Genomic DNA, 25,282 nt, shown 5'->3' with positions numbered 1-25,282 from the left:
TTATCACAAATATATGTAAAAGATACCTGAAGAAAGTTCTTAAATACAATTATTACGTATTGGTAATAATTTTCTATTTTTTTTTTATCTTGCTGTTGCTCAAGTTACACCAGGTAGCAGCACTACACTCACCACAGCAAGTTAAAAATTGATAAGGCAAACTCTCTCATTTAAGTCATTCTGTAACACTGCATGATCCAGTTTATGTTAGACATTTGTGAAGAAGTTTAACAACTATTGACACTAATAGAAATGATGGAATACTATTAAATTTACTGATGTAGAATTCCAATAAACTTCACTAAAGGTAGTTCCATAAAAATTTCCTCCTTCTCTTTCAACTAACGTAAGGAGCAGCTCAAAACAAAGAGTAAGAATGTCTTACTTAAAAAAATCTTTACTGATTTTTCTCAATTTATTCTTTGTTTCCAACTAGTATGACTTGTGTTTGTTAAGCCTTAACAAGTTATCACAGCAGTTTAGTGTATGTATATATATGTATATGTACAGCCACACTGTACATGACAATGGTGCATCTTGACAATAAGCACTAGAGTATAGTTCCATTACAAAAGGTTCCTTGGTAAGGCTGTCTTGTCCAAATCATACCAGTCCTAAATAATAGTTTATAATTGTATGAGGATGATGGTTTTCAGGGTCTTTTTCTGTAGTTTGATTGCAGAGAGATCCATAGGCTGCATGTCCAGCAATTTGACTGGTATTTCTTTCTCTTCAACTGAAAAAATACCCATTTCATTTTCATACTACTTGAATTATGGAATGGTTGAGCTAATATGCCATTAGAGGAACTTGTGTCCCTTTTTGAAAGCTAAATCTTAATGTTTCCTACTGTGGGGCTCATGGATGGCTTTTGCCACTGACCTTTATTTCATGGATTCTCATTTGTTACAAGGTACTGTACTTAAGTCTCCAAAGCTAAGGAATAATTTTTTGCAAGTCTCTTTTTGGAAGGTCCTGGTACTCCAAGTTGATCCATATTCATTTAATTTATACTAAAATTAAGTATAAGGCATATTCCTACTGTCGAATTTCTAAGTCACTGATCTGATTGTATGCATATTTTCTATCACAATAAGCTGTTACATGGTTTAAAAAACAAAAAGTTTTCAATGGTATCATGCCACCTATTAAATGCCAAACACTAAAATGTAGTTTATTACATTTCAACTAGTTTTAATATCAACTGTAGTTATTATACAACTTACTAATTTGCTTTTTAAAATAATTTAATACAACTATGTAAACACACACTTTCTTCAAATATAAGCCAAAACAGAAAAAACTTGTTGATAAATAAGATTTTTGTCTGATTTTATATTATAATAGTATTAAAATTTCAAAAACTTTAGAGGAGTTATTGAATGGAGCTATTTATTTGATCTTGAGAGTTTTCAATCCATGTTTATTTCACTTGTGGTAACTTAAGTTTGTGTTAATTTTTGAAATTATTATTGTCTGATTACAGTCGTGGTTAACTTTAAAAGTGTGTTTGTGTTGAGTTGGTTATTATATGCTAAACCATATCCTTTAGCATACATGGTCAACTTTTGATAATTATTGCACTCAATTTGCAGTTATAAAAGTGTTTTATAGTGAACACAAAAAAAAAGTTTATTCCACATTCTTTCCGTTGAACTTCAAAAAGTAATCATTGTCACACTGGTTTTAGTTAAAGTATCCAGGTCAGACTGCTTCTTCAGGGTTGATATTTGTATGGATTGTTTTTTCCCCGACCTTTAACATAGTAAAACTGAAGGTGAATTATCCGAAAAATAACATGGACAAGTTGTTGACGCTGGATGATACAGCCTTTATTTAATCTCTGAAAAAGGTAATTTGTAAAGCTTAAAGCTTAGATTACCATCTTTTCTAATCTTACTGGACAAACGCTTGAAACATCTAGACAGCAGGTTGTGGAAGAATACAATTACAATACATTACATACTACACCTAGGTCAAAGAACGTGAGTTACGATAAGACATCAGCAAGAAGTTTTCCAAATTGAGTGCCATGAAAACAAACACGGAAAACTTCTTCTCAGCTTGAAATATTATTACATGAGTAATATTGCTCAGAGAAGGAAAAGAAGAGTCTTCATATCGAACTGGTTATTTACTATATTTAATTCTTACTATGCCTCATGTTAAAAACTGAAAAGTTGTTAAGTAGAAAAATATGATGCGACAAACACCAAACGTTATTACTCAAAAGTGGTATTGACTCAAAGCAGTACAATATAAGCATCACAAAGGCATATTTTGATCAATAAGGCTAAACATGGCTACAAATACATGTACCATTCTCGCTACAGTAAGAGAGTTACATAGCACAATCTGTGCCTTAATACACACACACACATACACATCTGAAAAACAAATTCCACCATTTGTCACTCAGGCCACAAAGAATATTTTCAGTTGGTACATTCAAATTGATTTGTTTTTATTCTATTATGCCTGAGCCTGATTTATTGAACCTTATGAAATCTAAAAAGCACCTTCAGATCTATGAATTTCTATTTGCAATATATAATATGTAATTACAGCATGTATAATTGGACTTTCTTTTTTTTTCCCAAGAGGATTTACTACTATTGCTGCATACATTTCAGAACAATTAAGTGATTTAGTAGATTTTCCTTTATATATTTAAATACTTAAATCAAAAAATAAGTGCAGGGGAGTTGCCCAGACAGGAAAAAGCCTTTAGCAGGAGTTTCCACATAAGAAGGTGCAAGGGTTAAGAGTAATTACCCTGATGCAATACCAGTGACATTTTGAGCCTTGTTGAGGCGGACTTCTTCAACGTGTCGATCCTAAAATAAGACGACATTCTAAGAATTCAATGATATTTTTATTTGATAAAGTTACAACTTTTCCATTTCATTTCTGTTAGACTTAAAGTGAAAAGTGGAAATTTACACTAATAACTTTCTTGTTTTGTATTTCCTCTATCGTGTAAATTTTAAAAACAAATTGAAGAAAGATATTGAAACAAACTAATAATGGGAACTGTATGAATTAAGTGTAAAAATTATTTATTTCATGTGAAATTATTGATTAAAAACTGATTTCTTCCCTAAAGTGATTTCATTTATGAAGATTGAACAAATAAACCTATTACAACAACATCAAAAGTTTCAAACTTTATGAAAGTTTCTCCATACATCAGTGATATGACAATAAAAAATTAATGGGGCTAAAATAAGTATTAGTTCTAATGTTACTATTAAAACGTTTATACCCTTTCCAAGAAGAGTTACAAGGTGTCAATACCAGTAGACAAGTGAGGTGCCATCAACTGAAACCAGTCTTCCTTGGAATGATGGCAAAGTGACCACTGCATCTTGTGTCACTGTTCACCTCTTAAGAAGAGGGAAAGAAAGATGATGAAAAATGGGTCAGACCAGTAGCAATTACTGTGAAACTTGAGGCATAGAAATGGGGATATTCTATGTTAACAAGACAAAGGTTGTCAGAAGAGAATATATACTTCACAGTTCAATTCCTTCAAAATCTCTTCATACAGCAGAATGGATTATATCAACTTATCTCCCAAGGTATCAAAGAGAAATGGCACCTACTGGAGAAGCTTGTCAATGACCATTATCAGCGTCTCTCCTCAGCAGAGGCAAAAAAGATAGAGTGCGATGGTACAAATAACAGACGTGGATGACAATGGCTGCTAGAGATGTAGTAATGTGTACAATCCCTGTAGGTGTACGTTGTTCAACCAACAATGGTACTTCACTGTTAACCCGTTCTTTAACATGATCGCTCCTTTCTGTATAATGAATACTGTTTAACGACATTATTGGCAGGTTTCAAAAAAGTTTCTTATAACAAGAGATACCATGGAAAAATTGGCAAAGGCCCCAATGCCATCTAAATTAGCATGAAAATCTAGACAGTTCCATTGTACAAGTATGAATATTTTTACTTAGATTGTTAAGAAGTCTAATTGGGGAGCTTTTCAGTTATGTTTTCTTTTTTATCTATTATAGATCAAAGGACCTTGACCAGAAACAAAGAAGTAGTCTCCCATCACATGGAGGAGATTTGGTACAGAGGGAAATAATAATAACAGAGACTGGTCTCGATCAAACCCTGGTGTTTACAAGTAGAAACAATGATGGAGGTGGAAGTAGACTCACTCTATTGTCCATGGAGGGTAAACAAGGTTCACAAGTGGTAGAAGAAAGATTACAGACATAAAAAAGATCTGTCTGCTGTAGAACAGAGTGCAGACACACAACTCAGTTTTGGAAGATGCGTCAACGTTCTCCTTGCATCAGGAGCTGAGATCTTCAAGGTCTTAATCCCTGCATTTGGACATAATATAAAAAATAACGATGTTGGAATCCAGAGTGGTAAAATGAGCATGACTTGTTTTGACACGTGCTTTCATGGTCTTTGCAAAAAAAAGAGAGAGAGTGAAGAAGAGAAAGAAAAAAGTACACAAACAGTAGGTTTTGGTGCATCAAATCTGTTGACATGGTCTTTGCCTCCCCCTCCCAAAAAAAAAGGTACAACAAGAGGTTTTAGATCATCAAATCTGGTAACTGTGAAAGAAAGCTAGGGCTATAAGGCCAAACTTTGCATCTTAAATAAACTGCCTTTAACTCAGCAGATGAATGTGGTGATTGTAAAGCTAATATGGAAACTAATCAGAAAGATATTTTATCCTTAAGAGTGGATAGTTTCCTGACAGCTGATAGTCCTTGACTGGAGATTTCAGCAAGGATTTACAAATTTGAGATGTTAAAAAAGATCCCATTCAACACTGGTTCCACTTCAGGACCTACGACCTACAGGAATTCAAGGCCAAAATTGCATGTTGAAGTGACCCAAGCATACAATCCAGGCACCACTTACTTAAAGGATGGGACAAAGTCTGGAACCATTGCATAATAACACTGCATTAACTACCCCAGAATATGTTTAAAATATTAGAAACTGAAATTTATGAAAATAAAAAATGAAATTAATGATGATAAAAAGAACAAAATTTCAATCTAAAATTATTTAATTCATTAGATATAGAAAGAAAAAAAAAGAATCAAAACTAAGTTCTTACATGTTCCTGGAGCTTGTCTTGCAAAACCTTGAAAAGGTTCTCTCTATTTTCTTGAGCGATTTCAAGTTTCCTTTGAAGGCGGTCTCGCAGCTGGTCAGCTTGTTCGTCCAACTGCTTTCGAACGTCTAAGATATGCTTATCCTTAAGAAAACATAACGTAATATTGCATGTTCATTTCCAAGTTGAAACAGGTTACATAAAATAAAAAAATACAAGAACAGAGTGTTACATCAAAAGAGTACATGGTAGAGACATTGGCTGAAAGTTTAAAAATTAAAGGTAAGGATTTCTTTAAATACATTAAAGGTAAACAATAAGTCAGATTAGTAGCAGAGCCTTGTAGAAAGACTAATATCTGTAGGTTATGAGATGGCTGGGTTACAATTCTGATTTTACTGATGAAGATTTGAGAAATATTCTTCCTGAAAAGTTAACAGATGCAAACAAGATAATCACAGTAATTCTGAGCTCAGTTTTAAAGAATGGTAAGATTCCTACACCTGATTATATTCCCATTAGGGTTTAATGGAATTTCACAACTGAATATATGAGCCACTTGCCAATATCTAAATCCTTAAACAGTGCCAGAAGATTGGAAGATTTGGTAGTTTTACTAAATCTTATAAGTCGATTAAAATTAATCAGAGATTACAAAAGGTTTTTGAAAATTGATAAAAAATGCTTTACAAATTCATTTAACAAAGTTTGAAATTTAGTTGGTTAGTTAGCATGTTTTCACTGAAAATAATCCTGCTTTACTAATTATTTAGCAGACTTTGAAGAGGTTACTTCTAAGTAGACTAGGGTGCAGGTGTGGATTTGAGGATTCTCAATTTTGGGAATGTATTTGACAAGGAACTACAAAGGCTTGTTAAAAAAAAAAAAAACCTACAGATGTGGGAAATACGGTTTTGCTCATTAGATTGAGATTAAAACATGACCTTTTCTTTGATATGTGTAGGACGCTGTACAAATAGAGTGCGAGTATACGACATGTAGGGCAAAGAATTGGCGATTAGTGTCTAGTTTAATAAATGCAATGTAATGCATGCTAGTAACCATAATCTGAATTGTAAGTGTAATTGTAATTGTTACAGAAAAAACATTTGTGGTGTGTTGATTTATCAATCACTTAAGCCACTTAACCAGTTGACTGCCAAGTATTTCAGCTGCTACAATACAACTCTAATGCTTCTTCATTTTGTAACTTTTTTGTGACATCATTTTGGATCGAAAGTGAAACAATTTGTAAGTAGGTCAAATCATGTATGGTGCTGACATCTAGCGTTGAAGTTAGGTATTATTGAGAACGAATTAGCTCGTTTGTGGCACTGTGTTACCAATCAGCTTGGACGAGTTACCTCATCTACAGCACTGAACAGGTTAAGCAGTGTGCTGTCACTAGTGACAGAATAATGGAAGTCTTACATTGTATTTTCAGAAACACCGAATATAAGTTTAAGGAGGTTATAATAAGTCACCTATTAGGTTTCATTTGTAGTACTGGGCTCAGGAAGTACAATACATTATTAGAAATGGTTTAGAAAATGGTTATTAGCATGGTACATGGGGGTAGAAAAATTGTTTTACAGGGACAGGGTAAGATTTCTGGAATTGTTTCTTCTCAAGAAAAAAAATTGTTAGAGAAATTGATATCTTTGTATACTAAATATGGTAGAAGAAAGGCTCACAAGTACAAATTATAACATGGTAGGAGTCATCTTCAGTTTTATTTTTCTAAAAGGGGGGTGAATGCAATATCTTTAACAAAAGGCTTGATTAATGTTTAAATGTTAACAGCTGACTTTGAGTTTCCTTTGTGTTTAATTGGTGTATGGGACAGCCTCAATGGACCAACAGCCCCTTGTAGCCCTTACATATTATCACTAAAATACAAAATACACAACTATTGTGGTACGTATCACAAATTCTTAATAGTTTAAAAGAAACATTATATTTTAACTGGCAGATTCAAAATTAAATCTCTTGGCTTAAACCACTAAAATGGACTAATTCTCACTAGAGGTCATTTCTGCTTCCTGTTACAACAGGTTATTTTTTCTAACAACTTTCATCTGAACAAATTACCATGGTAAAATAAAATGGTAAAAAAAAAAAAAAACGTTTACTCTTGTTTCAAGTTTCACCAAATTATTACTGTATTAAAAAATATAAAACACATTAATGTTGAGGTCTTCATAATAAGTCAAAAACCACATCCACTGTGTTTATTAAAGTTGATTAATAACCCCACCATGCATACTTTCAACTAATAAGTAGCTTCAATCAGCTCACGTGTTCAAAAATATAGTCTATCTCTTAGTTGGGCTTCAAGATTGAATCACTTACATGATCTCTCAGACGCTCCTGCAATGCAAAGATCTGAGCTTCGCGAGCTTCGGTAGCACATTCAATCTTTTTTCTGGATGTTTGACAAAATCTCCTGAGTCTGAGCATCCAGAGATTTTCTTATTTCTTCTCCCTTTAACAACTTATAAAGAAAACAAAGGTAACTGTCAAGTGCTGTGCAAATTGAAAGTTACATTTATTCACATTAATTCTTACCCAACCAAGGTTTACAACTCGAGGTGAAGCCCTAACTTCTGCTAGAAACTTAAGTCCACAAATCGTGGTGTAAGCATGCAGGAAGGTAGGGGAACACAAAGGGATTGTAACTACAGTTATAAGGAAAGAAATATAGGGGGCCTAATTATTTTGTATGTAAGGAGGAGCATCTTTTTTGTAGCTAAGGGACTCTCCAAAGTTACTATGACACCTTTAAGTCTTAAAGCTTATAATTTTAAAAATCTGAGAACCATTAGATTAAACAAATTTGGAGGTTCTTAACAAAATAAAACTTAAAAGTATTGCATTTAAGAGGGAAGTTGTTTTTTTTCATCCATACGTATATCACATACATTTGATCGGAAATATAAAAAAAATAAAATAATTAATGTAATATTTCATAAAAATGGTTTTTAACCTATTACTCCAGTCTTTACAGATTTAACTGAGATATTGTATTTAATGATGTCCCTAAAGTATTGATAATCAACAGAATAAAAACAAAGATAATTAACATATTAAAATCCTAAACTGGAAATTTTCCCCAAAATATTTTTGATTTTTTACACATTACTGGAATTGGTTAAACTGATCTGTTCGACAACCACCAAACCTTCTCGAGACCAGCAAAAATTAATTTTTACAATTGTAATATTATTGTACCATCAAGAAGTCAAACATACCTCCTACCATCTGCTTACAAGGAAAAGAAATCCTTACCTGCTCACGAGACTTTTCTTGAATAGATTTTATGAATGCCTCTCTGTTTCCTTTGTTGGATTCCATCTTCTGCTCAAGGTTTTCCTTAGCAGATTGTATAAAGTTAGCATTATGTTCTCGTTTCTTCAGTAAAGCCTCTTGTTCCCTGAAGCGTTTCTCATTCAACTGGTTCAGCTTGTGGGCTTCTAAATACTAAATTACAATTTTGTTTTCTTATAAATACATCCATACCTCTCTCATAATAAGACTTCTAATGTTAGACACTAAATGAAAGTTATCATAAGGAAACAAACACAGATATATATAATTAAATATGTTTTCATCAACATTTACTGGGTGGAGGGGTTGGGCTCAAGTCATTGTCTTCCTGTTATTATGCACCAAATGTGCCCTCCACCTCTTCTCTGTCATAAATTACCAATGACTGTGAAAGATACATCCAATAGTGTAAAATATTGAGGAAAAAAAAAATTCAGCTAAAAGACAATGATATACTATTATGTGTTAATATATGCTAATTCACTGTTCAGTTTTATATCACAAAAGCAGTCACGTGGTAAACTGATTGGGAAAGATGGTAATTTTGCTTCATGTGGATTTTTATTTTATCTTTACTGAAAGCAACCTACAGTCTCCACTAACAATCCTCCTTTAAAGACAAAAACTGAAAAACAGTTTATTGTGTTGCCCGAAAGCTTTCTTTCTTGTTAGTCAGTTCCTGCCATTTTAATATCCCCTGCAAGCTGCTGTATATTTAACTTTAATATTCACTTTAACACATGTAACAGTTAATAAAAACATTGATTTAGTTAAGTGTGTACAACTGATCTCAAACTTTGTTCTCTATTAATGTTTTCTTTCCTTGTTCAAGTAGCTCTACAGACTATAATACTACAAAAAGTAAATGTTTATTTTTCAAACTTTATACTCACATTGTAATAAAAGTAATAATGAAGATCTCATAAGAATTAATATTGTTTTGTATTTATTACTACTTATGGTTTATAAATCAAACTGAAAATAAAAAAATCCACTCCGAGATTGGGATATTTTTTATCACGAGTCAAGAACTAAAACAACAAAAAATACTAGTTACATCATAATTTAAATTGTTTTTAGTTAAACACAAAGCTATACGATGGGCTGTCTGTGCTGTGCCCACTGCAGGTGGTACTGAAACCTTGGATTTGTTATTAGTCCATAAGGCTTCCTGCTGTGGCACAAAAACTTTTGTAATTTTAATAAACTTTGTAAGGACAGCCTGTTTGTACATAGTTTAACATCCAATCACCAATCTGCAAACATGTTTGTGAGAACTTGCTAACACGAAAATAAAAAATCTATACCACATAAGTTAACAAATTAATTATGTCTAAAATGCCAGACAAATGTAAACAGAAAAAACTTGAATTTAACAAAGTTTGAATAATTTCTAGCATTACTTCAAAGTTTCTACTAGCAAGTTAAGTGAAAAGAAAACACAGGCCTTTTTCATTAAACCCTAACCATCAAAACTATTTTCTGGGCTTGCCAGTTAATGGGTTAAATTAATGACATGTGATTAACTTTGATCAAACTCCAAACAATTCAAATTCACGGTTTGAAATGACAAGCACATCAAACATTAACTACAATAATGTTACTGGACATTTTCTTTACAGACAGTTTAAAATAACTGTAACCCAGACAAAACACTCACTTGTCTCCTTTCTTCTGCAGCCCGTAATTTGTTTTCTATGTCTTCTACAGAGATGTTAGATTTTGGTGGAGTGGAAGCCAAACGGGGAGGAGCTACATCTGATGGATCAGCAAGCACCAACTCGTATTTCATGCCACCCTTTGACTGCTCAGAAGCTCGCACTTTTCGGTAGCTGTAGCCCAAACAAACTGATCAGTCATAAAATGCCACGGAAATTTTAACCTTTCTTTTAAAATATTTTCTTGCTGTAGTTTAATTTTTAAACTGATTTGACAATTCTTAAACAAACAGCCACTGTCAGACCTTACACTACTTGTTTAAAACTGATTTTAACAGGTTTCAATAAATGTACACATACCTATATAGAAGCAACAACGTTATAATAACTTCTTAAACGGAAGTTAGTAATTCTTTATCTTCTGCACAATATTGAAAAGACTGACTTGACAGAACTGTTATTCTAGTAATTAATGTTTTTTTACATATTTGAATGAAAAGACAATTTACCTGTAAAATATGGTTCAAGTTATATTTACATCAACAATAACAAAAACTTTAAATAAAACAAAACAAAGAACTTACCAACATTGTTGTCCAGTATATTATGAGAAGGAAGTACAAACAAAACATGGAAAATAACATTACAGATGAAACACGTTGCTTATATAAATCACAGATGTATCATGTGGAATTCTGAACATTAACACTTCAACAGTTACAAATATGGTTCGTTTACTCTGATGTAGGTTATACAATTTTTTTAAATTCATTTGTAACAATTTTCTTACATTTGTTTTGCTATTATGTAGAAAAAAACTGAACAATTTTAATGTTTTTTTATACATCGCAAACCAAATCAATTTATGTTTTAGATGATCTATGTATAGAAGAATTTCAAACCATTTTTTGTTACATTTTGAAGGTTTCTACAATTTTAATGCAAAATAACAACAGAGAGTAAACAGCTGCTACTCAAAAAGTAGGCATATAATTATAAAGAAAGGTGTTCATGGCTTGTGGCAATCATAGAAGGATGGCTGTATTGGCTATTGATTATTTTGCACGAGATACTGAGGTTAATACTGTTAATTCTTCTCTACATGCTGTTCATTATCCATCAGTCAGAGGTGGACAATGATATATTTGAGAAAACTAAAGGCACAAGTCCACGACAGATGTACATGTCAAAATAATATTTTTACTCATGTTTTTAATAGTATAGCATTAATTGTTGTTTGTGCTTGTATTTTACATGGAAACTGACATGTTGACTTGGCACATGTGGCTGGATATCTTTACAGTCCACACCTTATTAACATTAACATCATAAAAAGGTGGTATTTTCTTGCAGTGAAGTGTTGACAAGTTAGCCTGAGAACAAACAGTTCTTGATATGTTTAATTACCAACACTATACATCACTTTAAAAACCTTGATGTTTTACATTTGCCAAGTTCTAAGTACATAAAATATCAGATAACCATCAAGTTCTGGTACTATTTTTAAAAACATTTATAATAACTAAAGTGAGTAAAATTTTCACATCACTATTATAAATGCATGAATATATTTGAATGTATTTTAAAACATAATAGGCCACAGACCAGTCTTGAAAACTATATATATTACATAACCGCAAATTACTAAGGAAAGTTAATGATATAATTTATCAAAACAATACCACATGTCCATCAGTGTTATACCCCAACCAGCCGACAAGCCTTGGTATTAGGGGAAGAGGCCTCATCAGTTCAAGTTGTCACAAAGCTATTCATGGGCTTTCTATGCTGGGCCTTAATATAACAGTTAGACTAGAAAAACAACAGTTAATATCACCCACTGATAACTATTGGGCTACTCATTTACCAATAAATAATGGGATTGACCATTAAATTATAATGCCTACACGGTTGAAAGGGCAAACATTCTTGTTGAGAGATATCTGAATCTAGGACCCACAGATTGCAAGTGGAATACCTCACCATCAGTTAATGTCACATCACTCTCATTAATTAAAAAAATGTAGTTAAAGAACTGGAGTCTTCAGTAACAAAAAAATATGTATGCTGTTAACATGGTAATATAATGATGGGTTATTCTTTAATTTTGTTATTACCTAACATTTATTTTGCATCATGGTGTACATACTGTGTAAAATACTGTGCAATATCATTACATTAAAAAAAATAAAAAACTGCACATTACAAAACTACAGGGTGTTTGGAAAATCACTGTGCAGTTTTGTAATCATATGTCTATTCAGTCTATTTCAAGCCAGCAACTGATAGCGGTGTTTAGAAACAAAATAAGAAGGATCCAGGCCTGTATTGATGCCAACAGGGGTCACTTTCAACATTGTTTATAACTGTCTTTCATACTTACCTCCTGTATTCTATATTGAAACATGTCTGTTAATAAACATATAAGTGCACAGCGACTTTCCGAACACCTGGTATAACTTGTATGTCAAAAACATGATAAAAATCAAAATGAAAAACAAAACAAATTCACATCTCTGTATCTTTCCTTTCAAAGTGATGCACAAAATATGAATTTAAGGGTGTGGTGTATAAGACACAGAACTGTCTGACCAGTGGCACGTCTACACCTAGACGTTCAACCTAATCTAGGAGCCACCCAAAAGATGCATATGATTTCGAGCTATAAATTATAATCAGTTAGCACTTATTGAGAGACGATAGGTTAGGTACACAGTTATCAATGCTCACATTCATAAGCATTGTAAATAAAACTAAAACCTACCTCCCCTTTGATTCAAATTAACTACTTTCTCTGATGCATTGTGGTTGGTTGACTTGCTGAATCCATACATTTTGCATTAAAAGGCACCATTTTTCTTCATTCAATAAAAAGTTTGAGTGCATGTCTCCAAACCTCTCCTTTCTAAAAGACGACCGCAGCACTTTAGGGCACATTAAAATTTGACTGTATGAAAAGTCTTACCCAAACAGATCCCTAAAAGTTGGCAATCCTTTTTAAATAACACTTGCACATACACGAGCCAAAAGAATATAGTATTTCCACAGCCTATAACCTAGGGTTATTCACCCACTATAATTTAGACAGTGGTAGAAATAGGCTGGAACATATTCCAGCCACATACAAACTTCGCCCCACCCCACGCATACAACTTCCGAAATAGCGAAAGTCTGCTGCATGCATATTAACAGCTATGATATTTAGGTCTTGTCGCCTTACACACTTTACTTTCTCCGTACCTTCACCGTCACTGGAGTCCATCCAACTGGACAATGAGTTAGCCTCCTATACTTACTTTAATTGGATTTTCGGAAGGAATTCAAAAACTTTGCAATTTTATAGTAACTTTGAAACATAAATTTTATGCTACAAGAAAATAAAAATATTACATTTTATAAAGGAAAGAATGGACACAACCTAGCTCGCTATAGTAGTATAGGAAGTTTAAATGTTACAAAATATATAGGAAGAAGAAAGACAAAAACTCACAAATTTTAGTTACTTAAAATTAAAACAAAACAAAACGTTATTCCTACTTTGGCAAAATCGCTGTAATCATCTCTCTCTCTCTCTCTCTCTCTCTCTCTAGTTGTTTGGATATATAAATTTTGTACACCCGGGAGGGTCAGGTACACTGGACCTCTTCTTCCATCCTTTTCATTGTTAATATGGACTGCTTAGTATATTAAATGTTAATACATGAGGACTAGAGTGATGTTCATCACTCAGGCCCTTTTCTGTTTAATAAAATAGTGCCAAAATAAAACAGGCCACCTATGAGCTAAACTTAGTGAGTCTGAAAGTACAATATACATGGACATTGCCCTGAAAAGGGTCTGAGTAATGTTCATCACTCTGGCCTTCATGTATTAACTTTAATCATGTTTAATTGTTGTTGTTTTTCAATTTCGCACAAAGCTACACAAGGGCTATCTGCACTAGCCGTCCCTAAGTTAGCAATATAAGACTAGAGGGAAGGCAGATAGGAGTCATTTAAAATTAAAAAAAAAAAGTTATTCCTGCTTTAGCAAAATCACTGTGATCATGTTTAATTGTTTGTGAATTTCGCACAAAGCTACACAAGGGCTATCTGCACTAGCCGTCCCTAAGTTAGCAATATAAGACTAGAGGGAAGGCAGATAGGAGTCATTTAAAATTAAAAAAAAAAAAGTTATTCCTGCTTTGACAAAATCACTGTGATCATGTTTAATTGTTTGTGAATTTCGCACAAAGCTACACATGGGCTATCTTCTCTAGCCGTCCGTAATTGAGCAGTGTAAGACTAGAGGGAAGGTAGCTAGTCATCACCACCCACCGTCAACTCTTAGACTGCTCTTTTACCAACAAATAGTGGGATTGACCATAACATTATAACGCTCCCACGGCTAAAAGGACGAGCATGTTTGGTGCGAAGGGGATTCGACCCCTGCGACCCTCAAATTACGAGTTGAACGCCTTAACCCACCTGGCCATGCCAGACCAATATTGTTAAACTGTAGGGGTTCAAAAATGTAAATTTTAAAGAACTGAGTTTTTGTTCTTTTGACTTTTTTGTTTCTATACTTGTTGTAACGTCAAAACTTTCTACATTACTAAAACTACCTAAGTTATGTATTTGTAAAATTTAAGTTGTTTTTTTATTGTACTTGTTAGTTTTTTTTATTAGCTAAGTTTTTGTGCACTAGCAATACCAAGCTTGGGGCGCTCGTATGCCTCAGTGGACTCAGCAGATCGCCCAATGTGGCTTTGCCATAAGAGAGCACACACACACACAAACACGTATGCCTCTTTCGATTTTATAGGATTTCTACCAACCTACCATCAAAGCTAATTGTATGGCTAAAGAAGCTCACCGTTTATTACACACAAACACACACACTAGTATCCTTTTTGATATAATAAGGGAATCATTAGGACCCCATCCAAAAAAGTTTTGTAGAAAAAGATTGGGCGATAAGTTGAGCATTATTTTTTTCTCTAGGCTTGTCTAGAAAAGTCACTTACTTACTAACTGAAATAAAAATTCGTTGAAATGATGAATTGTTTTGTTTGTTTTTGAATTTCACGAAAGCTACATGAGGGCTATTTGTGCTAGCTGTTCTTAATTTAGCAGTGTAAGACTAGAGAGAAGGCAACTAGTCATCACCGTCAACTCTCAGGCTACTCTTGTCACGAATAGCAACATTATGATGCTCCTACAGTTGAAAGGGCGAGCATGTTTGATGTGACGGGGATTCAAACCCACGACCCTCAGATTACGAGTCGAACGCCTAAACCCACCTGGTCATGCGCAGCCTGAAATAGCGAAATTTTAAGTAAATTCATAAGCAATTGTATAACACACAAGCGGCTTTATAAGTACAGTAGGCTTTAGCTTTGCACGACCAATGCAGCAAAATAGTCATTCTTTATATTCAAACTTTCGAAAAGCAGTTTTAAGTGATCGGTTTTTATGACCACCATCTTGTTTAATCACGATCTGTACTGCAGTTTATGATAAATTTAAAACTCCAGCCATTGGTTTACTGTACCATGGTGCATAAAAATAAAAGTACTGTTTGTGAATTTCGGTTCTCCTCTATAGGTTACGCATAACGATGCCACTAGATTGCCACATCTCTTATCTTCTATGTAATATAATGTTTGTTTTAAAATTATATTAATCACTCATAATTCTGAATCTTCTACAGTACTGTGACTGTTGGGATTTTAACCTTCTGAAGAAGCCACAAGACAAAACAAAGATAATAAAGTTTGTTTTGAAGGTTTTTCATGGATTTGTTTGTTCACTTTATACCAAAGCCACACTGGTTCTCTGCTGTGTCCACCACAGGGAATCGATCCCCATATTTTAATACTATGACAGCTGTCCAGCGGATTGGCAAATCAAAGACCGAGTCTACATTTCACTGTTCTTATATCTAAAATCTTCGTGTAATATGCAAACTATGGCAGCAAGAAAAAAAGATCAGAAAGGAGCTATCATAACCAGAATCAAACTACGTGAGTAAGAAAGAAACATCAGAAAGGTGCTATCGTAACCAGAATCAAACTACGGGAGTAAAAAAGAAACATCAGAAAGGTGCTATCGTAACCAGAATCAAACTACGTGAGTAAGAAAGAAACATCAGAAAGGTGCTACCATAACCAGAATCAAACTACGTGAATAAGAAACATCAGAAAGGTGCTATCATAACCAGAATCAAACTACGTGAGTAAAAAAGAAACATCAGAAAGGTGCTATCATAACCAGAATCAAACTACGTGAGTAAGAAAGAAACATCAGAAAGGTGCTACCATAACCAGAATCAAACTACGTGAATAAGAAACATCAGAAAGGTGCTATCATAACCAGAATCAAACTACGTGAATAAGAAACATCAGAAAGGTGCTATCATAACCAGAATCAAACTACGTGAATAAGAAACATCAGAAAGGTGCTATCATAACCAGAATCAAACTACGTGAGTAAGAAAGAAACATCAGAAAGGTGCTATCATAAACAGAATCAAACTACGTGAGTAAGAAAGAAACATCAGAAAGGTGCTATCATAACCAGAATCAAACTACGTGAATCTGTGTGTGTGTGTGTGTGTTTTTCGTATAGCAAAGCCACAAAGAGCTATCTACTCAACCCACTGAGGGGAATCGAACACCTGATTTTAGTGTTGTAAATCTGGAGACATACCTCTGTACTAGCGGGGGCACTACGTGAGTAAGAAAGAAACATCAGAAAGGCGCGATCATAACCAAATTCAAGCTATGGGGAGTAAGAAAGAAACATCAAAAAAGGTGCTATCACAACCAGATTCAAGCTATGGGAGTAAGAAAGAAACATAAAAAAGGTGCTATCATAACCAGATTCAAGCTATGGGAGTAAGAAACAAACATAAAAAAAAGTGCTATCATAACCAGAATCAAGCTATGGGAGTAAGAAAGAAACATAAAAAAGGTGCTATCATAACCAGATTCAAGCTATGGGAGTAAGAAACAAACATAAAAAAAGTGCTATCATAACCAGAATCAAACTACGTGAGTAAGAAAGAACCATCAGAAAGGTGCTAGCATAACCAGAATTAAACTACGTGAATGTGTGTTTTTCGTATAGCAAAGCCACAAAGGGCTATCTCCTCAGCCCAACGAGGGAAATCGAACTCCTGATTTTAGTGTTGTAAATCCGGAAACATACCGCTGTACTAGCGTGGGGCACTAAGTGATTAAGAAAGAAACATCAAAAAGGTGCTATCATAACCAGATTCAAGCAAGGGAGTAAGAAAGAAACATCAGAAAGGTGCTATGATAACCATATTCAAACTATGAGAATAAGAAAGAAACATCAAAAAGGTGCTATCATAACCAGATTCAAGCAACGGGAGAAAGAAAGAAACATCAAAAAGGTGCTATCATAACCAGATTCAAGCTACAGGAGAAAGAAAGAAACATCAAAAAAGGTGATATCATAACCAGAATCAAACTACGGGAGTAAGAAAGAAACATCAAAAAGGTGATGTCATAACCAGAATCAAACTACGAGAGTAAGAAAGAAACATCACAAAGGTGATATCATAACCAGAATCAAACTACGGGAGTAAGAAAGAAACATCAAAAAAGTGCTATCATAACAAGAATCAAACTACGGGAGTAAGAAAGAAACATCACAAAGGTGATATCATAACCAGAATCAAACTACGGCAGTAAGAAAGAAACATCAAAAAAGTGCTATCATAACAAGAATCAAACTATGGGAGTAAGAAAGAAACATCTGAAAGGTGCTATCATAACCATAATCAAACTACGTGAGTAAGAAAGAAACATCAAAAAGATGCTATCATAACCAGAATCAAACTACGTCAGTGTGTGTGTGTGTTTTTTTTTTTTCGTATAGCAAAGCCACAAAGGGCTATCTCCTCAGCCCAACGAGGGCTATCGAACCCCTGATTTTAGCGTTATAAATCCGGAGACACACCGCTCTACTAGAGTGGGGCACTACGTGAGTAAGAAAGAAACATCAAAAAGGTGCTATCATAACCAGATTCAAGCTACGGGAGAAAGAAAGAAACATCAAAAAGGTGCTATCATTACCAGATTCAATCTTCGGGAGAGAGAAAGAAACATCAAAAAGGTGATATCATAACCAGATTAAAGCTACGGGAGTAAGAAAGAAACATCAAAAAGGTGCTATCATAACCAGAATCAAACTACGGGAGTAAGAAAGAAACATCCAAAAGGTGCTATCACAACCAGAATCAAACTACGGGAGTAAGTAAGATACATCAGAAAGGTGTTATCACAACCAGATTCAAACTACGGGAGTAAGTAAGATACATCAGAAAGGTGTTATCACAACCAGATTCAAACTACGGGAGTAAGAAAGAAACATCAGAAAGGTGCTATGATAACCAGATTCAAGCTATGGGAGTACGAAAAAAACATCAGAAAGGTGCTATCACAACCAGATTCAAGCTATGGGAGTGAAAAAAAATCAGAAAGGTGCTATCATAACCAGATGCAAACTACGTGAGTAAGAAAGAAACATCAGTAAGGTGCTGTCACAACCAGATTCAAACTACGGGAGTAAGAAAGAAACATCAGAAAGGTGCTATCATAACCAGAATCAAACTACGACAGTGTGTGTGTGTGTGTTTTTCGTATAGCAAAGCCACAAAGGGCTATCTTGTCAACCCAACGAGGGGAATCGAACCCCTGATTTTAGCGTTGTAAATCCGGAGACACCACTGTACTAGCGGGGGGCACTTAGTGAGTAAGAAAAAAACATCAGAAAGGTGCTATCATAACCATATTCAAGCTGTGGGAGTGAAAAAAAAAATCAGAAAGGTGCTATCATAACCAAATTCAAGCTATGGGAGTAAGAAAGAAACATCAGAAAGGTGCTATCATAACCAGAATCAAACTACGTGAGTAAGAAAGAAACATCAGAAAGGTGCTATCATAACCAGATTCAAGCTATGGGAGTGAAAAAAACATCAGAAAGGTGCTATCATAACCAGAATCAAACTACGTGAGTAAGAAAGAAACATCAGAAAGGTGCTATCATAACCAGATTCAAGCTATGGGAGTGAAAAAAACATCAAAAAAGGTGCTATCATAACCAGATTCAAGCTTCGGGAGAGAGAAAGAAACATCAAAAAGGTGATATCATAACCAGATTCAAGCTACGGGAGTAAGAAAGAAACATCATAAAGGTGCTATCATAACCAGAATCAAACTACGGGAGTAAGAAAGAAACATCCAAAAGGTGCTATCACAACCAGAATCAAACTACGGGAGTAAGTAAGATACATCAGAAAGGTGTTATCACAACCAGATTCAAACTACGGGAGTAAGAAAGAAACATCAGAAAGGTGCTATGATAACCAGATTCAAGCTATGGGAGTACGAAAGAAACATCAGAAAGGTGCTATCATAACCAGAATCAAACTACGTGAATGTGTGTGTGTGTTTCGTATAGCAAAGCCACAAAGGGCTATCTTGTTAACCCAACGAGGGGAATCGAACCCCTGTTTTTAGCGTTGTAAATCCGGAGAGACCACTGTACTAGCGGGGGGCACTACGTGAGTAAGAAAGAAACATCAGAAAGGTGCTATCACAACCAGATTCAAGCTATGGGAGTGAAAAAAAATCAGAAAGGTGCTATCATAACCAGATTCAAACTACGTGAGTAAGAAAGAAACATCAGTAAGGTGCTGTCACAACCAGATTCAAACTACGGGAGTAAGAAAGAAACATCAGAAAGGTGCTATCATAACCAGAATCAAACTACGACAGTGTGTGTGTGTTTTTTTCGTATAGCAAAGCCACAAAGGGCTATCTTGTCAACCCAACGAGGGGAATCGAACCCCTGATTTTAGCGTTGTAAATCCGGAGACACCACTGTACTAGCGGGGGGCACTTAGTGAGTAAGAAAAAAACATCAGAAAGGTGCTATCATAACCAAATTCAAGCTATGGGAGTGAAAGAAACATCAAAAAAGGTGCTATCATAACCAGATTCAAGCTATGGGAGTGAAAAAAATCAGAAAGGTACTATCATAACCAGATTCAAGCTATGGGAGTGAAAAAAACATCAAAAAAGGTGCTATCATAACCAGATTCAAGCTATGGGAGTAAGAAAGAAACATCAGAAAGGTGCTATCATAACCAGAATCAAACTACGGGAGTAAGAAAGAAACATCAGAAAGGTGCTATCATAACCAGATTCAAGCTATGGGAGTGAAAAAAACATCAAAAAAGGTGCTATCATAACCAGTTTCAAGCTCGAGTTCCAACCTATAATTTCCAGTTAGATATAAGAGTGAGAGACTTGTAGAGAAAAGACACAGGCTTTCAAAATGATAGGTGGCAAATATTGAAGAATGTTAGGGCTGTCAGACATTCAATTGTGAATTAATTTATTGGTAACATCAGTTTCATTAGAACGACTAAACGATGCCTACATTGAATCAAAAGAAACGTCTTCTGTGATGCGTACATCATCTGAACTGGACCACTAACCAATGGAAATGTATACTGTGGTCAGATGAACCACGTTTCAAATTGTTTTGCGATGACGGTAAGATTAGGGTGTGGTGATGACCCATTAAAATCATGGACTAATCTTCCATAGTCCTCTTTGTTCAAGGTTTTCGTTAGATGTACAAGAAAGCATAGTTTTGATAAATTTCATTACGTAGTTCTATATAGAGTTTATACGTTGTGTATGCAGTTTAATTGTTTTACTATACTTTCATAATGTTGTTGACGTCATATTTCTCGGAGCTCTAACTTTTTCTCGTTGTGTGTAATATTGTTGCCACTAGAAAGTTCCAGACCTCAGTCGGAATATTTATAAACAGGCGTCCAACAATCCTCTGGCAACAAACCACAACACAGTAAAAGCAGAAATTCAGTCATCCTTTTCATGCAACCTCCCGTTCAGTGGAAGTCCACCCCGTCTTAATACGTACTGGAAACATAGTAATCTGTATACCACGACTGACATTGTAAAACATTAACCCTTCAGCCGCTGTCTCCTTTCTTCTTCGGCCCGTGTGGTTAAGGCGCTCAGGTTTGAATCCCTGTCGCATCAAACGTGCTCGTCCTTACAGCCGTGGGGCAGAATTTCTAACCGGTTTTCAGAAAACTTGTAACTGGTCCTTGTCAGGGTTAGTTGTAAACATGTGTATAAATGTGTAATAATAAGCAAGACTTCGGATCGGCATGGTCAGGTGGTTAGGGTGCTCGACTCGTAATCTGAAGGTCACGGGTTCGAATCTCCGTTACACTAAGCATGTTCTATTTTTCATCCATGGGAGCGTTGTAACGTCACGGTCAATCCCACTATTCGTTGCGAAAACAATCGCCAAAGAGTTTGTGGTGATGACTAGCTGCCTTCCCTCCAGTCTTACACTGATATATTAGGGACGGCTAGCACAGATAGCCCTTATGTGGCTTGGCGCGAAATTCAAAACCAAACAAACCTTCCTTCTTCAACCAGAAAAGTCTCATAAGCATTATCTGGCACCAGCTAATGAAAATGGATTTTTTCGGGTCCCCAACATCTAATTCTAGGCATTAGATTTACGGATCCCCTGCCCCCTTAAGGACACTAATTTTGTCATCACTCAGACCTCGGTTTTTATTTTTGCTTTTAGCCCAACTTCTCGCTGCTTAACGTTGTACATCACGCTTCTTCACGTTAAATCTCCCAAGTTCTTCTAAAACATGAGCAGGGTGAAGAGAAAGTACTTTTTTTCGGAATACCCCCCCAAGTTATATTTGGCATCAAACCTTGTTTATATACAGACCCCATTTAACTGTTGTTAACGACCATACCAAATACAATTAACTATTGTTAGCGACCATACCAAATACAAGTAAACACGAAATGATATTTTATTCAACAAGATGCCCATTCGCCACAATACCAAAAGTAAGACTTTTCTCAAAACGCGATACCTAAACTCATGGCCTATTTTTATTTTCACCACCCCACTGTTCCATAAGTTGTTACCACTCCCTACATGTGATCAAAAACTTAGTCTGGGAGCTTTATTTAGATTTTGTGGTGATTTTCTTAACACAGTGTGAAAAGGTAACTGGGTTATTTTTATATAATATTTGAGAACTGTTGGCTTTCAATTAGTATATTTCCAGACAGAAACTGAAATTGGGCAAATTGTCTGATAGAATTCCACTAGGTTCGGCAACATTTTATGACGAAAAATTGGTAACAGTGAAACCAGCCGACCAAAAGCATTTATCGCCACAAGAGATTGCCCATCTGTTTGTCGAATTTTACGTAAAGCTGCTACAGGGCTATTTACACTACCCGTCCCAGATTTAAGAGTGATAGACTAGAAGGAAGGCAGATAGTCAACGCCATCCACTGGTAACTCTTGAGCTAGTCTTTACCTATGAAAAGTGGGGTTGACCATCCACATACAGCGCCTACAACGCTAAAAGAGTGAATATGTTCGGTGACGGGATTCGAACCAAAGACCCGAAAGTTGTAAACTGAGCGCCCTAATCAACAGAATGGCTGTGCGGAACGTGATCAACACATTACGTCTCACACCTCAGACCTCTTGTTTTGAAGGCTGTCGTTCGAGTGAAACAATAGCTGTCGACTAATGAACACAGAGGTAACTGTGTCAAACTCTAATGGACAGCAACAGAACTATTCAATCAATAACCGAATTAGCTTTCATGTTAAAGTGTTAAGTAAGTCTGTTATGATCAGGCCTGACGAGAGAGGGAGTAGGGGGCTACATTCCCGGGAAAATATGTGATAAAGAATAATTTATTATCATTTTCATAATGTACTTAAGGGAAAATCGCAGTACTGCGGGAAATCGATTTACCTCCAAAAATACCTTTTTTATCCAAAAAATATAAATTCTCAAAACATTTAGCTTCCACCCACCAGAAAAGTTCTTCATACGCCCTTGAATGTACCATGAAGTTATGAAAACTCAATAAGGGCCTGGTGACATAACCGTCCCTTGGGTCCGACTTTCCTCACGACGCTCTTGGTCATGATGTAAAGTGTTTTTTATTTTAAAGTTTTAAGTAAGACTGTTGTGATGCAAAATATTTTTGAAAACTTTCTCAAGAAAACCGGGAAATGGCATGCAACAGATGTGTCAGTAAATGAATTATTTTCACAATATCGATTTTTATATATATTCCAAAATATAGGAAATGACTCGCTAAGATTTAACTTCGCACACGATTATTCGATAACCACTCTGTATCGAGTTTTTATGTTATTTATGCAAAGATTGTTAAGAATCCGTTGTTAAACATTTCTTAAAATAGATTTTCTTTTGCTTCAAAGTAGTAGTTCCAATATGAACTTTGGTTGTACATTCAGTAATTACATTTTACAATATAAATACTTTTAAATCCTTCCGCGGTGGCTCAGCGATAAGCCTGAAGGGTTATAGCGCTAAAAACTAAATTTCGATATCCGTAGTTGACACAATACAAATAGTCAATTGTGTAGCTTTGCGCTTAACAACAAGCAAACAACTAAACAATTACCAGGAAAACTTACCTCTTCATTAAATACTGTTCTTACATCAATAAAACGTATCATTGTACAACACTGTAACGAGCTAATGCTTGTTACAATACGACAAAATGATATTAACGTTTCATATACACATTACTCTTGCAAAATTTAAGTTTCCACAAATGAATACAATGAAGCCAGGTTTGAGTGCCAAAATTTGAAGCATTAGAAACTAATAGGCCTGATATTCATTTGCGCTTTAGAGAAAAGCCACACTTGGTTATCTCTTGTGTTTACCGGTGGTGGGGGGTCGAACGCTGGATTTTAGCGTTATAATATCCCTACAACTTACCGCCGCTCTACGGTCTCTCAATCGTAATACAACTTATATTAGTTAAAGTGTAAATGATTTTACTGATTTCAGTTAGGTATGCGAGACTGTCCAGTTCGTCATTGCGTCACTGCATGGTGCGCACCAGAACTGCTCAGTACGAAATAAAACCAACGGTTTCCAGCTCATCAAAAAATAAAAAAGAAAGAAAGAGAGAGACAGAAAGAAAATATTTTGATATCGAAATATAACAGTAATTAATAAAAAATATATATGTAATTACATAAACCAATTTAACACTCTTTTCTTACCTAAATACACCATTTTCTTTGGTTGCATATTAGTTACCATCTGAGTCGATAGACTTGGGTGTGGTTTCTCTGCAAGACAAAGACCATGTTAAATATTTCCTTAACACCTTTTCGCAGTATCTTATAATGGAAAATATCAAGCACTATATTTATAAATACTGCTTAAATGTGATTTCACATAATAGTTTATCACTTATTCACAATATTAATTTTGTTCGCAAACAATCGTAAGTACTTTGGTTCGATACAAGTGTGCTTTAAGAAAAGAAAAGTTTATGGCTTTTTTAGCAACAGATCAAATTATAGTTTGTTTTTTGTTCGGCAGTGGCATAATTTTACGAAATAGTTTGTGAACTGACTGACATGTGGTTATTGAAGCGAAACAAAAAGTCAGCTTCTAGGAGTTCTACATGAAAAGATTAAACATTCACCTGTTTAAAGAGAATTAGTGCTTAAGACTGTTGACAGAGCACATCAAACTAACAAATACACTGTTACTTACCGGTATTAAAAAGAAATGTCGCAAAAAAAGGAGTTAATTAGAAACCTACAGTACCTTTTTTTGTCTTTTTTACAGGTGTTTCTTAGTTTCATTTTCCTACTCAAATATCAAATATATTTACGTATACAACTAGGCTTTTTTTTAAATTTTAATAACAATTAAAATGAAAATATACTGAATGAAGTCTTACCGACAACGCTAGCATGACACGCCCTACAAAAACATTGGAGAATGGAACTCTTCACCTTGTCTATCATTAAAACAGTGCCCACCATTTTGTTTTATATAAATTTTAGCAATTTTATCACTGAAGAATATCAAACAAACTCTTCACAATTTACAAAGAACGTTAAAAAATCAAAATGGCAAAGCTACCAGGACATGAGTATTGTTTCTTTGCGAGACTCGGTTGTCTTGTAATAAAAGCCGAAACCCCAACCTCGTCACGTATGAGATCAAGTTATGACTCCTAGCGGCGACTGACTGCTGTGAACGAATCAGACGGTCTCGAATTAGCTTATCGATCGGTCCGTATCCAACTGGAA

At 34.9% G+C, this 25,282-nt stretch overlaps 1 pseudogene across 1 annotated transcript; it reads right to left on the bottom strand.

The window, feature by feature from the left end:
* Positions 1 to 1,810: 1,810 nt before the first annotated feature.
* LOC143254065 (stathmin-3-like) lies at positions 1,811 to 25,231 on the bottom strand (annotated as a pseudogene). The gene is made up of 7 exons (XR_013029942.1): positions 24,928 to 25,231; positions 24,236 to 24,304; positions 10,083 to 10,243; positions 8,384 to 8,575; positions 7,448 to 7,589; positions 5,099 to 5,239; positions 1,811 to 2,837 (listed from the first exon to the last, which is right to left on the bottom strand). The product of XR_013029942.1 is annotated as a stathmin-3-like (transcript).
* Between the last annotated feature and the right edge of the window lie 51 nt (positions 25,232 to 25,282).

This window comes from Tachypleus tridentatus, chromosome 6 (assembly GCF_004210375.1).
Source record: "Tachypleus tridentatus isolate NWPU-2018 chromosome 6, ASM421037v1, whole genome shotgun sequence".
Lineage (NCBI taxonomy): Eukaryota > Metazoa > Arthropoda > Merostomata > Xiphosura > Limulidae > Tachypleus > Tachypleus tridentatus.
The sequence above is the reverse complement of the archived record's forward strand: the minus strand, read 5'-3'. Positions and strand labels throughout refer to the sequence as shown.